The 18534-nt window shown below is 39.9% G+C and overlaps 1 protein-coding gene across 1 annotated transcript in view; it reads left to right on the top strand.

Moving 5' to 3' along the window:
• The window catches only part of LOC146003359 (uncharacterized), a 545908-nt gene that overhangs the window by 1961 nt on the left and 525413 nt on the right, over positions 1-18534 (top strand). The gene's annotated exons all lie outside the window — the stretch shown is intronic.

Below are 18534 nucleotides of genomic sequence, written 5' to 3'. Positions count from 1 at the left end.
TTTTGTCTCTATTTATATCCATCTCTATCTATCCCTATATCTATCTCTATTATCTGTGTCTCCATTCCATGGATGTCCTCTTTGTCTCAGGAAAGACAGAAAATATTATTTTTAATTTTATATAGATAGAGATAGAGATATATAGAGATATCTGTATCTATCTCTATCCAATTTTTTAATGTGTCAGATATGTTTCTAGCACAATACGACCTGTAAAATACAATATGAAAGGAATGTGCTCAAACTAATCCCTTTTTTAGATAGCAGTGTGCCACACTTGCCGGTATGACTGGGGAAAGCCTAGTGTTCTTTTCAAGCCCTTATATATTTCTAAATAGTTTCTCCGGTACAGTGCTAAACTTATTGTCTTCTCCTCTAGCTTTCCGATGGCGTAGTGGTACCGTAATCAAGGGATCCCGGTTCGATAACCGGTCGAATCACATAGAGATTCAGATCCCATTTTAAAGAACTGTAGGTCCAGTCCCGATTAACCTTACTGTGGATACGAACTCAATCAATCTAGCTTCTCTTTTTGGGGTAGTATCTTCGACCTTAGTACCATAAGGGCTTCACGTTCGAAACCTGGGCAAGGCAATGATGTGTGCGCTGGAAGCAGCAAATAAAGAACAAAATAAGGGAATGAGAATTTTTTAATGAATGGCTAAATCTGCCGCCTTGTAATAAAAGGGCCCCCTGGGTCATTTCCCTATGGGGGTACGCCGCTCAGTGCTTCGGATTGCACTTGCAGCTGACCCCCGTGGTGGAGGGGTTAGCACATCGCGTTACGACGCCAGGGGTCCCGGGTTCGAAGCCCGGGATGGGCTTGAATGTTTCTGGGTGTCCATTCATGCATATCATCACTCATCCCCAATTAGCCAAAAGTGGAACAAAAACGAAGTAAAATAAAGCAAATAAAAAATGAAATCCACTTGAAGCTGTAGGTCCAGTGATTTATCCACGCACCCTGCAAAATATTTGAGGAAGATCCAATTTATGGCCATTTTGGTATTTACCATTAAACCCCACCCCTTCAGAAAAGTACTCTCAGTCCCGATGGGCTTCGCTTTGTATAAAGATGTAAAGTGACCTTACATCGTACTTTAATGTTTCTAATAGCAGTTGGTTTCTGCTGATCTTTGTGCCATTCCAATTCCACGGAATTCTTTCTTTTTCTATTGTTGATTGTGTTTATCCATGCTTACATTAAGCAGTAATATTAGGCTCAGTTTTTCTTCCCAAATTACAGGAGTACACATTTAAATGAAGGCAAGGAAAATTAAATACAATTCTTTTATGGATCAAACTCCAACCCTTTAGGCAAATTATATAGATGAATTTATTTATGAAGTTACAAAGAGTTTTCATAAAAAGTTTTAAAATTAAATTACCATGCTTAATTGTACTTATATTAGTCTAAAATCTTTGAGAATGAAATTAGTGTGTATAGAGGGTGTAAATAAATTGAAGAGGTTGTAAGATTTTCAAGAGTTTTATGACGAAGAGAATTTATATAATTTTGTGCTGCCATCTATTAACAATCACTAAAATCAATACGGCGCCAGAGGCCCCGGATTGGAATCCTGGCCTGGACATTTGTTGTCTTTGTGAGTGCCCTTGAATCAATTTCATCACTTCATTCATTCACTCATTGACAGGAAAGCAAAGTAAAATAAACGCATCGACTGATGCAATAAAGAGTATTTTCTTGGCCTTTGCCAAGAATCAGGTTTACGGTGTGATGCATTTTTGTATATCGATTGTAAAGAGTACGCCATCGTATGATGCAAGTGAGTATTTTTCTATATCGAATATTGATGCATTTTCGATGTCGAAGATGCACGAAAAACATTTGGTCCGAGCTACAGAATTCATGCATTTTTATGTTCAGCCTGATGCATTCATTTTTCTGTTTGTAGAAGACTTGTTTATGCAAGAACGTTAACTGAAGGATCAGGGGCGGGGGAAGGGGAGCAGATAAGTCAACATTCATCAAAGTCTAAAAATGAAATTTTTATTGGAAGACATTACCGGAAATGCAAATGAAAATGTACAAAAAACATAATTACGATTTGGTGAATGGAAGTTTCAAATGTATGGAACGGAAGAAAGCATAGGAATTGTAGCTTTCATGGCGACGTGATTCGAACAAGTGTACTCGGGTTTACCAGTAAGGTTAAATCGGCGTTAGCTTCCAACGTTTCGAGCGCATACATTGCTCTCATCCACAAGGGAATGTGTTAAATAGTTTCGAGCGCATCACATTCCCTGATGGTGAGCGCAATGTATGCGCTCGAAACGTTGGAAGCTAACGTCGGTTTAACATTGCTGGCGGTAACCCGAGTACTTTAATTCGGAAGAAAACATGTTGTAGAATGTCCAGTACAGCATCCGCATGTCAGGAAATTACACCACTACCTCGCTTACGACCAGTGATGTGCGTACACTATAAGTTTACGTCTACATGCGTTGTCTACACGTAATCTACGCGTAGATTACATTGGGTTGTAGTTTACATAGAATACGTAGACAATCTAAAGTGCATTAAGATTCATTTTCAAGGCTTTCATGAAAGGAAAGTGACATTTTCAACTATATTGGTTTCGAACAAAGTGAAAAGAATTCTATTTACAACAAATTTTCTCTTCTCTTCTATCATCAACTATGGAAGAAGATAAATAGTATGCACGAAAGACAACAGATGGCAGTCGTGAGGAAACATTAGTCTTTTCCCCATAAAACACTAGAATATTTCCTATATTAGGTTTCTTCCTAGGTGAGAAATTGTTCGAATTTGGTATAATATAATTTTGTTTTAATTCCACGGCGCCCTATGCTAAGATTCGGGCTGCAGCCCCCCTTTCTCAGGAGCCACATATTTTTTTTGTGTAAATACGGTGCAAGAAAAAGCCACACATTATGAAATATGATTCATGAAAAATTAAATTATTCATTGAAGGGCTGGGGTGTAAAACATGTTACCATGGGCGAAGTTTGAGCTTTTGCTTTAGGGGCGGGGATGCAGACTCTGGGAGAAGCATATGATGTACCTGAGGGTTTTTGAATATCCCCTAGTTTATAAGGGGCTCGGAGGCCTTCCCCCGGAAATTAAAAAAAACTACAACTTAAAAACAACTTAGGCCTTTTAGATTTGAAAATATTAAATTTCCTCGCTTAAGTAAACAAATATTAATTAGTATATTGGTTGTCAGTTTTAAAAGAAGCAAAACAGTACGATTATTGCATTTTGCATTTTATTAAATTTTTATTGATACAATACTCGTATTACTTTGAAAAAGTTACGGTACAATAGTAAGCTTCAGAAATTTTAGAAAAATTAAATTGAAAAGTTCTTTTGATGCCTCAACAGTAACTGTAGACTCAACACAAAGTCATTTTACCTTTTTCTTTCTTCAAACTGTACACATCAATCAAATCGTCTAAAACCCGCTATTGCGGCGCAATTACCGCACATGCCATCATGCCAAACGTCAAGACTTCCCTACCATATCACCGCAGATTTAAAAGTTCTTCTATTAACATTGCAGAAATGTATCATGGCTAGCGACATTGCAGAAATTTTTAATAACATGTTTATTATTCTGATTTAATTAACACTTGATACAGAAAACACAACATTAAGAAAGCACATAGGCTACTGTACTCGTTATTTCAAAAAAGGTAATGGAAATTTCCATAAACGAACTCGAAATATTAATATATTTCTTTTAGAACTAAATTTGAAAATTCAGGCGCCATGGCAACCGCGCCACCTGTATCATTCTACCCCTTCCCCCTGACCTCTTGAGCTCGCTGAACTTCCGCAAATAACTCCTCTTGGTGTGCATATACAGGGTGTTTCCGGGCTGATGATACAAACTTTCAGGGATGATGGAGAAGGGCACATGTATCAATTTGAGATAACGAACCCTGGTCCGGAAACGACTTAGTCGAAATTTATAAGCGAAAATCGATGTATGAAGATGTAATACTTTTATTACCTGCACAAGTCTCACAAGCTGCTACATTCACAACACTTGTTCAAAGTGGCGTCCCCCGGCTTCCCTGCAGGCATGACATAGTCGAACAAAGTTTTGGTGTACCGTTGGAACAACCCCTGGGTCGTTCGAACAGTGTCACAGAAAGCGAGACTGCAGAGGATCTCCTCGCAAGAATTGTCGCTGGAAACACCCTGTATTCAGTATTTAAATAACGCAACTACAAACCTTCGATCTTTTTCTCCTCTTTAGCCAATAACAACTAGCAAGCAACATTGTTCAGTATTTCTTGATAAACGTTGCGTGTATGCATGGACGTCCGCAGGATTTTTTTCTGAGGGGGGGGGGGGCAAACTAGTTATATTTTCCCCTGTAATAGCCTCGCCCCTCCCCCCAAATAATAGTCCTTGACTTTGAAGTTACGTTTCCGCAACTCTCCTAGAATAATTAACATAAATCACTCGGACTGAAATGTATAATTTTTTGGCGACATTCAACTTCCAGGAGGTGTCGTGGCCCCCATAACCCCCTTCTGGGCATGCATGCTTGTATAATAGTAGTTTCACAGTTCGATGAAATAATGTTAGTGATTGTACTTATGGTACAGAGAAGAAGAGCACAAAAATGCTCTTCCAAATGATACTGATCTATCTCGCATAAAAAAAAGTTAATTTATTGAAACACACTACATTATACACACTTGCGACCCCAGGATTTTTGAAAGGAAAGGTTATGCATATTTTTTTTTTAGTAGTTGGTCCTCATTTTACATTTTTTTCCTGCCTTTGTCGTTTCTTTATGAATACTGGACCAAAGGAAAGGGGGGGGGGGTTGACACCCACCAACCCCCCTTGGGCACGCCACTGCTTGCGTCATCTTCATTATCATTTATAACGTGCTAGCTTCACATTTGATATGCTACTACTACTAACAACACAACCATTAATAATAAAACAATTGATTGAACACCAAAACGTGTTTGATAACAGCTTTTTAGTAACTCCACACAATTTGTTTTTAAACATTTACAAAATGTATGCGCACGATTATTTTAAAAATAATTTATTCTGATTGATTGATTGAATTGCTCTATTTTACGTCTCATTTCTGTCACTTCTGGCTAATCGCGGCGATGTGGATGAGTGCTGTTGTGATGACATTGATCACAAAGAATACCCATACCGCGATTCGAACCCGGTAGACATTTGATTCCTGTGAATAATTACTAAAATAATTTGGTTCTGGTAAGCAATCAATTGTTCGTCGGCCATTTAAACATATTATTTGGTTGCCATAAACGTTTTTTTTTTTTGTGATCCCAAACAAACTCGTTTCTTGACTTACATGTCGGGAATCAAATTGCCTACCTCTGTGGCGGATTGGTTACCACAGCGTGCTACGACTCCAGGCATCTCGGGCCCGAATCCCGGTCAGGACAAAGGTTCTTTCTGAGTGTCCCTTTATCAATTTCATCACCCATCATCGCCGTCGGGATTAGCTAGGCGTCTCGTGAACGCATGCGGTGCATGCTGCGCATGCGTCAATTGTGGGAAAAAGGCCAGCTTGCTCTGCGACGATATTCATGAGCATTTCTACATTCTAATTTCTTTATATAGGAGAAGTATTTATTTTACACGAGAGCGCTGAACTAACCTTATATTACATTTCTTGGATCTGAAGTGACGCATGCGTCAATTGTGGGAAAAGAATTATTACTTTCTTTCACTTGAGATCCAAGAAATGTAATATAAGCTTAGTTCAGCGCACTCGTGTAAAATACTTCTCCTATATGAAGAAATTAGAATGTAGAAATGCTCATGAATGTCATCGTAGAGCAAGCAAGCGTTCCTTTTTCCCCACAATTGACGCATGCGCAGCATTCACCGCTTGCGTTCACGAGACGCCTCTGAACTGTGACAGACAAACAAAGTTACACGAAATCACAGGTTAAGAGTCCCACCTCGTTTCTTCCACCACGATTCTCCTCAGTCGTAACAGGCGAATGCTGCTATGGTACCTTTAATGCAGGATCCGGACGCGTCCTTTTCCCTCCGGCCTCTTCATTTCATTATGATTATTTTTCTAGATTTATTTTTGACACTTTTTCTTTGTGCTTTGTTAATGATTTCTGTCATCGATCCTCCTGAGAAAATTTATTTTTATTTTGAACTTATTAAATCCCAGTATAACATGTTGAGATCTTCAAAAATATAACGAATCTATATTATCATACACCTACTTTTATGTACATGGTAGCTACTGTTCAGTACGTATAATAATACATAGTCTCCAATTAATAACATGGCGATATTTAATAACTATTCTCAGTTGGACAACAAATTTGCTATTTTCTTGCAAATTCTTGAAGTCATTTTACTTTAACTAATTCATACGAATCAAGACCTACATCTACTGTGAGAAGATTAAAATTATCTAAATAATATTTCTATGCAGAGCTGCCATCTTCCGGGAAGAAAAATATTTTATCTGTGACAGGTTGCCCTGATATCATCCATATAAACCCTTTGCACCCTTATATCACCTATCGTCCACAAGGGAAAATTATGTATAGTCATGAACATGGCCGGGTTTTGATGACATGTCATTTTTTTTCCTTGAGTAATATGCATTGCTCTTGAATACGAACCTCTGGTTATAAAAATGTGAATTTTATTGTGCATTTTTCGTTATATTTTCTATTCCTTAAGTTTTATTTTATTTGTTCAAGTTTGTGGTCATTTTTCGCGTGTTGTGTCTTTCTCTGATCTTTTCTTTGGCATCATTACAAAAGGAAAAAACATAATGTAATTGCATTATATATCACTCCCTGATTTTTAGCCAGGAACTGACATCTGTAACGGTGAAAACATTAATTTTATCGCCATACGATTGTAGGAACAAATTAATATGCCGCTAGACATTACCTACTGCATAAATTCTGTATAAGTAGCCTCCCCGATGGCGCATTGGTAGCGTCGTCGCGTTGTAATCAAGGGGTCCCGGGTTCGATACCCAGTAGAGGCACATAGTGGTTCGGATTCCACTTTAAGCTGTAGGTCCGGTCCCGATCAGCCTTACTGTGCATAAAGTGGACTTAAAAACACCAAATCGGTCAATCAATAAATTCTGTATAAGATAAGATATTTACATACACCTTGTAAATTCAGTTCTAACGTTAAGTAAGAACTGTTCGGTAATAGTTGTCATACCTTGCTGAAACAAATACAAATTTTTTAGGTCATTTTATGGATCATTTGAAAGATATTTTTAGGCCATCAAGATGCGGGCCCTGGTCATGAGCAATAATCGTCCCTTGTAATCAAGCGGTCCCGGGTGCGATACCCGGCGGAGGCACATAGTGGTTCGAATCCCTGTTTAACCTGGAGGCCCAGTCCCTATTTGCCTCTGTGCGTAAATTTGGCTTTAACCAAAACTCAAGTGGGAGGCTGGCGGCGTGAATGACGACTTGAGACAAATCACTACACAATAGCGCCGACTTCAAGACGAAGAACACGAGGTAAGATTTATTTCAATATCGTCGGAATTAGCACTGACTGCTGCTAAGAAAAACTATGCAACTTCTCATGTTGCAAGGGGAAGTGGTGGTTTCTTTCAGCTGACACAATGTTTGAAAAACCATGAATAAGAATTCTCACGAAGAAAACGCATTAACTTCTTTTACCCAATACATGCAATTTCGTATGATATTTAGGAGTACATTGAATGAATGCAGCTGCCCCCTTTCAGGAAATATTCCTGTGCCTTCCTGCAGATTTTTTCAGATGAGTCGTCACTAAGGTGCTCCCAAAAGCTGCCTTTTGGCCCAGCATTAAATACAAAACAAAGCAAAACCCCTTTTTTTGGTAACAGTATGATATAGTGAAAACACATTTCTTCACAAATACAGGAGAAAATACGGGAAACTACTAACGGAATTGAGTTCCTGTGGACTTTTGGAAGCTGGGAATAGTGTTTTTTCCATTAGTGCAACTTATTCGGCCGGTAAATAATTTAATTTTTGACATTAATGTATCTCCGTTGCACGATAGCTCGTGCCACCATTACCGTCGACTACGTGAATCAAATGTTCCGTGCGCTCGATCATGTAACCCCCTGTCAGTGTAGCAACCATGAGGTAGTTTTACAAGGTGACGTGTGAGCGTTTTTTTTTCCAATTTAATTTTCTATGTTTGCCTAACCTAACTGAACCTAACCTAACCTTCCGTGAATGGTTTGTGGATCAATTTTCGCTTAAAAACCTTCTGTGAATAGTTTGTGCGGCATTTTTCGGTTAATAAATTTGGAAACACTGCATATCAGCTGACGATAGACAACGTGAGTCAAGATTTGCCCGCCATATTGTGTGTAACGAAAGAGAATTAGCAACGACCAATAAATACTTGTAATGTGAAAAATTACCCTTTTTTCAGTGAAAAAAACATAATCCCAAGTTGAAAAATTTTCCACTATGCATATAAGGTAAGTACAAATGTAAATAATTCGGAAATAAATGAGTGAAATGTGTTTTCACTGTATCATACTGTTTCCCCTTTTTTAAAATATTCTCGACAGATGGCGCTAACAATGTGATTTACATCAAGCGATAAAAATTTACAAATTCCGCCAGCTCAATATTTGCAGTGTTATATATATTTTCCATATTTTTTGTAGATCGTGTTTCTTGTTATTTGACTTTTTTACTTGTTTTCGCATATTTATAGCCCCATCACTAATAATAGCGACAGCAACAAGGTTATCAGGATATCTAAGTAAAGAAAACACTTCGTGCTAACACAAAGTAGCGGAGTGCTGCTTGTAAAGTGAACTAAAATTTACAACTTAAGCCTGAAAGCAAGCAACAGGATGGCAATTAACGTGATGAAGCATGTGGAAATCTGCTTGCTCTTTCTACTTTCGCCACTTTGATCAAAATTTATTAAAATCGCATTTATAGTATTCGCATTAGAATTAAGATTCTCAATTATGTCTCATCAACATTGTCGCCTGCCGCTCCTTGTCCTTAGTACTACAGTTGGCATTTTCCACACTAGATGTCTCACACATCAATCATTTGGGACGCAGGCATACAACACGGAAGCATAAAACAAACGTTAACCAAACTTCATCATGTTTTGAACCTGTTTATTACTTAAATCGAATACAGCGTTATCGATAAAATGTCCAGGTAGCACAGAGTTTTAGATTATCTATTCAATAAATGTCGCATCTATAAAGTGAAAAATCCAATATGTCTGCCGAGCGTAGGGCTACAGCTAGTTGCGTGTACTTGCACCTTCCACATCTCTCCCAATTTCATGTCCCAGCTATCTCTGGAACAAGGCGCGCATTGCGACAGAGAAGGGGGATTGAGTGGGCTGAGCGAAGTAGTACACACTGCTGGGAAGGTTTAACTGCAGCCGCTTTACCCCACACGCAATCCCGTCCCTCTCACATGTTAATTGGTGGAGCAGTCCAGTCTCGCGTCATTACTTGCACAGAGACTTACTTGTTTTCGTTCGCCTGCTTCAGGGATAGCTGGGACGGAGTGTATGTCTCGAATTCGGACTAGAATGGCAGTAGCAACTACCGATACCTTCGAAAGCGTGACGTAGCTGTCCCACACCACGATACCCTGGGGCGTAATACATAAACACTCAATACTTCCGCTTCATTGACATTTCAACGTAGGAATCATTATGTCATCAGATTCAACTATATTAAAAAAAAAAAAGGTACTGCATTCCACGAACTAAATGCTGTATGCAATTTCAATCCATCACTGATTTCTAGCACTCTAGTTGAAGTGCAGCAATTTCTTTTGATGGGCAATCAAAGGTGCGCCATCTTGTTTAGTCCATGGACTTGATAAGATCTATAGATTCGCTGTGTCACCATATTTAATTGACTCGCACCAGTAGCTCAGGAACTGAGGCTAGTCTGCTAACATGTTCACAATAAGAGTCGAGTTGGAAACATTTTTTTTTTTGTTTCTTCGACGGGTCGAGTTATTCATCTGGGAGTACCTGAAGAAATGTTTCCGCCTTGTGGATGGGGCTTTGTGAGTCGCTTTCAAGAGGATTTTCATTATCTCTTCTTAACTTATGCATCTAGTAATTGTGTCTCTCTTAGGAATAGAGAAGGAGAGAGGAATTTTATGACTTGTATGTTCTCTCCTTTTCCTCAGTTCTGTCTGGAAGGCTTTGGGAACAATTGCATGGGTAGTCATTGTTGGAAGATAGCTAGAAGCAAGGAGAGTGTAGTCCGCAACTGACGTTGTTGTTAGGCAGTTGTCTGCATGTGATTCAAATGCTTACTTCGGTGGCGTAATCCTGTGCAGTTAAATTATAATGAAGTAGGAGGGAGAATATATGTTAGACGATAACAATTAATATATTATTAGGGACTCTCTCCACGCACAGAACCCAAAATGTGCCAGTTGGTACAAATATGTTGACTCTATCAAACGCACTAGCCAACCGTGCTACGACGCCAGGAGCACCGGGCTCGAATCCCGAGGTGTTCTTCATGTTCATTCATGGCATCCTCATCTGCGCGATTTACCAAGGAATGCCATGCCAAGTAAAATCTCGTGCTTGAAGTGGAACCCCCCTCCTCCACAACTGTCGCATTGTCACCATGTTAAACCATGTGAGTATCCTCCCAGCTAACATCAAGGCTCGACCCCCCCCCCCAGCTAACATTTTTAACTTCAAACGCTGCCCAAATCAATCAATCAATCCCTACTTTAAACTGTGTACAACGTTGACTCAAAACACATACTCAACATGTAACAGAAAGGGATTTATCATCAGACAATCTTAGGGTCGATTGTAATCAATAGAACGAACCACTTAATAAATCGATTCAAAAGAATCGAATCTTCAGGTTGATCCGCTTAGCTTTGATACATCTTGGTAATCTGAACTAACGGTATGCATCGCTTTCCATCACGTTAAATTCCTCACCGCCCTTTCACAGCCAGTTTCTACTCGGGCGAACTCACTCGAGTTCATTATCTTATTGCTTCTGCAATTAAACTTTGATGCTACAGCGTTCAGCTTCTTAAGACGATCTCTCCAGGAACATCCCCCCCTTTCATCCCTTCTTCCTGCGGCTGAATGTTCCATCGTTTATTGTTCATGGAACTTCCCTAGGGAGATCCCAGAGAGGCGGAAGGGAGAACAAACATTTTATGAGGGAGCAACGAAAACCAGCCCCCTGGCGGTGTTATTATGAAGGAAGATGCTCTTCTTAACCCCCGTCCCCCCTCCCTTCATCCCTCAACGAGAGCTGCAGAAGATCCCGTTGTTTTCTTCAGGGCCTTCCTGCAAAACAAAAAGAAACTCGCTTCCAAAATGGAACAAGTAATTTCGAGGTTTATCCTTGCCAAATGCAACCTGTTAAACTCAGGACAATTCCTGTTTACTAGTCTTGCGAGGAACTTCTGTGTTATTGTTACCATGCGAAGCTCAAAGGGTGACTGGCGTGTTCGTGTCTCTACGTTTGTATAATATAATAATAATAATTATATAATATAGGTTTACTTCAATTTCAGTTTGCTGCTGCACACACATTTCCATACATCAATGAAGTTTTCCCTCCTTCTTTTGGTTTTCCATATCCCCTCTCTTTATGTCCTCACATGTTGAACTTTACCTTTCATATTAATTGTGGGTTCTTCCCTCACTACAATCTATGAACCTAAGTTCTTATCATTTTACTCTGATAGCACTAGTTATTATGTCAGCAAGAATCTTTTTGCACACCGCTCTCAGGCACTTTCACTCCGGTCCCTCATCTCATTCGCCCTCTTTGTCCAGACGTAATGTAGGAAGGTTCCCAGGTCCCATATTTCCCTAAGGGTGCCAGGGGTGTCTTGGAGTTGAACGGCATTGGAAGTGTCACTATTCATCTTAGCGACCCCGAAAACTATGAACTCCACACTAATATCGGTCGTTTTCGATTATTTTTACACGTCACCCTTTCCCACTCACATCCCTAGGGGTGCCAGGGGTGTCTTACCCCCACAGCATTTATTTCCATATTGCAAGTGATACGTGTACCAAGTTTGGCTGAAATCGCTCCAGGCGTTCGAGAGTTATGGCGGAACAAAGACACACACACACATACATCCATTTTTATATATTAGATAGATAGATAAAGGGACCACGTGCAGCCAATGCGATATCATCTGCGTATGGCAATATTTGTCTGGACTTACAAGACATTTAAGCATGCAAGCTGGTAACGAAGGATTCGACCTACCTTTCTTGTAACCTTGATTTTCCACAGTCAAAGATTTCTGAGGGAGGGGCGGGCGTAACTGATAGCCATTGCATGTATCCATGCGTGGATCCTGAATAGAGGGAAGGGGGGGGGGGAGTAATTAAACGCGAAAAAGTTTAATTCTTGAGTGGGATCCGTGCGTGAGCGTGTATTGAGATTGCATCACCAAGCAGTTCGATCAGATGAGAGCAAAGAGGTTCACCTTCAACTTTTTTTTTTCCCCTTTCACCCATACCAGACTCAATGAGGATCTACTTTCCTAATGAAGGAATGCGATGTAGGAAGTTAACATACGTGTAACATGCTCTTTCGCGAAGAGAACGGACGCACCTATCTACGAGGGTTGTCCGGAAAATAAGTTCCGTTTGCAAGTATCTCGGGTGCGCATGCGCTCAGAGTTTATCGATTCTCTGGCAAGGCAAGGGCATATACCCAGATAGCACACAAGCTTGCGGAAAGCTTACGATAGCAAGGTTGCTGTGGCAAGCTGGACGCAAGCTTGAAGTATTTATGTGGTACTTAGCGTGGGTGGGTACATTTTTTAAAAATATAATAATAGGCACACCCATTTAATATAACAATAGAGATACTCATTAGACATAAACAATAATGACAAAATGAAATAGAAACCTAAATACACGTGTTACGAAGTGAAATGTGGATACATTATGATGTTGATGTTAGCTGCAGTCGCTAGATGGCACTCGCAAAATGTATAAAAGAAAGTTAAGTTTTCGTAAAGCAAATAATGGTATATTTGATTATAAATATAATGAAAAATTGTGTTCTAATACCCTTCGAAAGATGTGTGAACATTAAGCTACAAGAATGAGAAGAAAATGTAATGCAGTGAATAAAAGTGAATCTTCCATGACCAACCCTTCTGTTTCATGACTATATAATCAGGAGCTATGAGTGGTGCAGAAAAATTACCTTTTTTTTTGTGCAGTGATCGGTTAGTTCGTATGAACTTTCCAGCCTGATCATTACCAGTGCGTAGTTAGATTATTGCCTATTTTTGTGGGAACAGGAAAAGGTTTATTATCCATTTTGCCTTGACTCATCTCACTCAACTGGTCGCTAGGTGTCGTGGCTTGCCGCGAGTTAATAGCTTCTTGGAGATGAGGCCTTGCTCGAAAAGGTTTATTATCCAGTGCAGAAAAACTGACACGCATACTCAGAGTTAGGTTATTTCATATGAACTTTCTAGCCTGCTCATTATCAGTGCGAGGTTTCAGATCGGTTAGCTCTTTGAACTATCCAACTTGACTAGTGCCTATTTTAGGGGGGAGCAAGAAAATTGGTGGTTGACTGTTGCATGCATCCTTTCATATCGAAATAATATCCAGATGAGATCAAAAATTGTACTTTTCGTGTTCATACAATATCCAAAGTACGTACAAAATTTTTTAAATCAAAGCATAATGTCGGGATTAAGTCCCACTTTATGTCCAAAACATGTCCAAAAGTGATCCGAAAATGTCCAAAACATATCCTATCTGGATATCTTTTTGATATCACGTATGCGGACAAATGGATATCCAGTGGATGTCAATTGGACATTCCTGGATATATATTGGATATCCAGAACTTCCGACACAAATATCCATGGATATCTTTTGGACATTTGTGTGCTGTGTGGGAAGTGCCTCCACCGGGTATCGAACCCGGGATCCCTTGATTACAAGATGACACTGCGCCATCTGGGAGGCACTATTTTAAAGTTGCCGCTTTTGTGAGTTGTTAAAATTGAGTGTAGCATCGGCATACTCAGTATTTTACCATGAAGGACACTTTTTGTAGAAGTTAAATGCTTTCATCTATATTTAGTGGAAACACAATGCAAAGTTCATGTAAACATGGTCTCCATATAACTTTCCACAGCGTATGCCCTGTGAAAAATTTGGGACTATAGCACTGCTTTTGGGATAGAGTATTGAAATCCAGGGCTCCTGTACCAAAACTGTCTGGTGACCACGTAGCATGAAGAAGCCAGCTTCCTTCCCACTTGACGGATTCAGATGTCAAGAGACCATCCTCTGTTACCGACAACCAGTTATCTCCTCACGGCCACCATTCCTTCTAGAACCATCCTTCTTTGTGTTTGGAAACAAGGCGTGTCTCACTTCTGTCAGCCTCTTTTCCGCGTGTGTGTGTTTTTACTGAAAAGTTGTTCCTTTTTACCCCCACGTCCCAGGTCTCTTAATAGGTAGTTATTCAAAGTCCGTCAAATTTCGTTCCTTCCAGAGATCAGATGTCTGCATCGTGTCCTCCTCCAGTCTTGCCTTGTCACACATCACCCAACTCTTCTAGACTGGGACGAAGATAATAACAATGCTGTGAAACCTGGTCCCGTCTATTGTTTCGTAAGGATCTGTTGCCTTTAACAATTGAATTGGTCTCATGAACATGTAACCCAACAGTTTTGCCGACAGAGGCATTAATTTGGAGAAAAATTGTTTTTGGCTTCTAGAATATAGTAGTGGCACGTCTTGAACAGATAGAGGAACTTCCTCTTTGAGGAAAAACGTATAAGATTTGTTGTTTATTGAGTTGGTTTATTTTTTGGCTAATTACGAAGATGGGGATGAGTGATGATATGATGATGATATGATGAAATTTATGACTGAACACTCACAAACACCCATGCCCAGGCCGGGATTCGAACCCACGACCCCTGGCGTCGTAGCGCGATGTGATAACCATTCCGCCGCGGGGGAAAAGCGTATGAGAGAAAAAAGATCTGGTGTGGGGCACAGCCAGCTGCTAACTAACCACTAAAACCAGTGGCGGAACCACAGCTGGGGCTAGGGCGCGCATTGCCCCCCAACCTTGGTCGGAAATAAGTATTGGGGGGGACAAGGGGGGCAAACATCGACGGCCAAGTGTACCTGCAGTGGGCAATTATCGCCCAGAACTTCAAATTTTATGCAAATATGAATACTTTTCGTAAAAAAATTTCTTGCTCGCTTCACTCGCATTGCCTTCGTTTCTTAATGTTATCAAGTTCAGAGCCATAGCTAGGGGACGGCGGGAGACGGCCCTGGGCGCCGAACGATCTAAATGAAAAAAAGTTGTAACATTGATTGATTGATTTGTGCTTTTTTTTTAAGCCTACTTTATGCACAGGAAGGCGTATAGCTTAAAATGGGTTCCGATCCACTATGTGCCTCCACCGGGTATCGAACCCGGGATCCCTTGATCACAAGACGATGATATTACCAATACACCATCAGGAAGGCACAAAAGTTGTAAATGATATAATGCCATGGCGTTCCGTGAAATTATTTGCGCCCTATTCAATTAATATTGATTTCAGCCTGCGAAAAACTTCGATCCAAACATTTTTTTGCTCGCTTCACTCTCAATTTAGGTTTGTTCGCTGTAATGCATTTTAAAACAATCAGACAGAGGTATAAGACTCGTCATAATTGATTTTGTTTTAAATCCATGAACAATTGTTTTGAGGAACTGGAGCGTGCACATTTCAGAGACAATTTATGTCATTTTTGCTATCGGTTTATTGTGAGATGGATGAATTGGTTGTGTAATGTATTTAAATAATATATGCTGTGCTGTACATAATATTTATTAAAGAAACTTTGAATACGAACACAATTTAGTGTCCACGTTGCATATATGTGAAACATATATCGTGCATGAAAGTTATGTTAATGTAAAAAGAATTATATTTGCAATGCATTTATCAAGCATTTTCTGTCCTTCAAAAATAGTTCATGTGCTTGTTTTCCGTTATTAATGTGAAATTGAACGTGTTAAAGAAATATTCAAATGCAGGCTATCTGCGAAGCCTGAAGCCTAAGTAGTGAAATACTGAAGAAAAATCAATTAGAAACTGTGAATTAACCTGATTTCAAAAATAAGATAATGGCAATTCTGAAGTTGACACCCTGAATTCTTAGAAGGTGGCAACCTGAATTTTTATAAGTTGGCAACCTTGGTTCCTACAAGTTTGCAACCTGACTACCGTTCGGATGACAACGTGGCTTCCTCGAAGACGTCAAGAATGAGCCCAGTCTTCCTCCATAGCCTAGGACCAGGTGTCAAAGTGAGTTTGTCCAGATCTTCGACTCAGCTTACGCCACTGTTCAAATAGTTTGTTCGAACACAAATGCTTTAGCACAAATTTCTACCCCCTTTTTGCGTAATTTACGAGGATAATAACGTCTTTGATATTAACACTAATAATAGTAATAATAATGTTGGTCCTGGGATCGAATCCCGGCTTGGGCATGGATGTTTGCGAGTATCCATTCATCATTTTCATCATGCCATCATCACTCATCCCCATCTTCGCAAATTAGCCAAAAGTGGCACAAGAAGCGAAGTAAAATAAAGCAAATCAATGATAATAATGTTGTAATAACATCATTAGTAACATTATTTTTATTAAAAGTATTATTATTAAAATTATTATTATTATTATTGGTACGTTTATCCTGGTACTTGCCCTCCCCCCCCCCAGACAAAAATTCGTGGTTGCGCCTCTGACTGAAACTAAATGCCAAGAGCTCCAAACCTGGCCTTCATAACCGCATTATTTGAACTAATAAGAAGTGTAAGTTAGGAATTGTTAGGTTTAGCAATGGCAGGTTTAGAGCCCTTCCACTCTGTCCCAGCTATCGGAGCAAGTGAACGAAAACAAGTAATGACGCTAGACGGCTCCACCAATGAACAGGCGAGAGGAACGGGATTGTGGGAGGGGGAACCAACTGCAGTTAGAGTGCCACACACGTAAATTTGCCGTTGCGTAGAAACGTATTTTCGTTTCGTCTCCCTCTCTCTTAGCATCACGTGTTCTACCCTGCTCGAAAACCTTCGCTATTGTTGCCATATTGTCATTCCATTCCTGGACACACTCGCGCAAACTTCATTGAAAACAATTGAACAGCGCTCCAGCTCGCGGTTCCCACCGGTCAGCAGGGACGGCAATATGGCAATATAGCACGGCGTAGTCGTTGCTTCTTTTATGCAGTGCATGTTCATTGGCTAGCTAGTAACTAGTGTTGCCAACTGTAATAATGAAGCACTATTTCTGTCACGGAAGGGGAAAGCAGGTAAAGTGGCGGTGAGTTTTGTTGGATTGGAAGCACCATATTTTTATTTTATACTAAGTATTTGACCGGTTTGACGTTGTGTGCGTGTATTGCGTGTGTTTATGTAAAAGTGTGTGTTTGCTAATGAACGTTAAATTCCATAATGCCTCCAGTTCTGTCGAAGTTGAAATCAAAAACCTTGCATAGCCAAGCTCGGGAAATTCTAAGCAACGTGCACGAGTTCATGAAGGAGGAAGCCAGTCATGGTGTTAGCATCCCAATAAAGCATTTTGGCAAGAGAGCAGCGAACAGCAGCAACAAATTGTTCATATTTCATAATTTTGGAATTATTCAAAATAAATAAATTATGTGGCTCCAACATCATTTCAACTCTGGCTCCGGCACGTGTTCTTGTAGAAATTGCATAGAGGAGGCTGTCATTTTTGCTGCTTAATGCGATACATATTGTTTTCTGTGTTAAAATTGCCATGCTTTGATGGGTGACCAAGTTCATAGCAGGGCCGGCGGAAGGGGAGGGCGAACCGTCCCATCGCCCAGAGCGGCAAAATTTGAAGAGAAGAAAAAAATAAGCCTATTGAAAACTGTGATCGAGCGAGATATTCTTTTGCGCTGAATAGTATTGAAATAGCATAAGAAGTCTCATTATTTATTTTATATTTTGATGTTTTAGTTAGGAATATATTGATTTTCAATTTTCCGTTGCTGCGTAATGACCGGGGGGGTCGAAATAGAGCGGCATCTGCCGCCACCTCCCAGGGAGGCAAAATGACTAGCGCCGGCCCTGGTTCATAACAAAAGAAAAAGCCGCGCAGCTTATCGTCTAGTGGCAGTATATGTACTTGTTATTGTTGTGGAAGCCGGCATCCTTTGTAAATGTACAACAAAGGCAACCGACTGTCGCCGATCTCAGAGAGGAAATAATAATACTGCTTCAGGAGGAGTGTTATGGTGCAATTGTAGCGGTTTAACACGTTGGCATGTTATTATCTGCCGTTGCAGTTCCATACCAGTGTATACGGGTTTTGGGAGTGAAAAGTTAGAACGCCACCAGTGCATTAATGCAATGAAAAATAATATATATATTTTTTTATTTTGTTTGAAATCACTCAAATAAGGAATCGTATGAAGAAGTCTTCTTTGCAGCATTTTTGGTAATTTTACTTATGTGTTAGTTC

The sequence above is a fragment of the Lepisma saccharinum genome, chromosome 20, assembly GCF_977018435.1.
Source record: "Lepisma saccharinum chromosome 20, izLepSacc3.1, whole genome shotgun sequence".
In the NCBI taxonomy this organism is placed as follows: domain Eukaryota; kingdom Metazoa; phylum Arthropoda; class Insecta; order Zygentoma; family Lepismatidae; genus Lepisma; species Lepisma saccharinum.
Note: the sequence above shows the minus strand (reverse complement) of the source record. Positions and strands in the feature narration are given on the sequence as shown.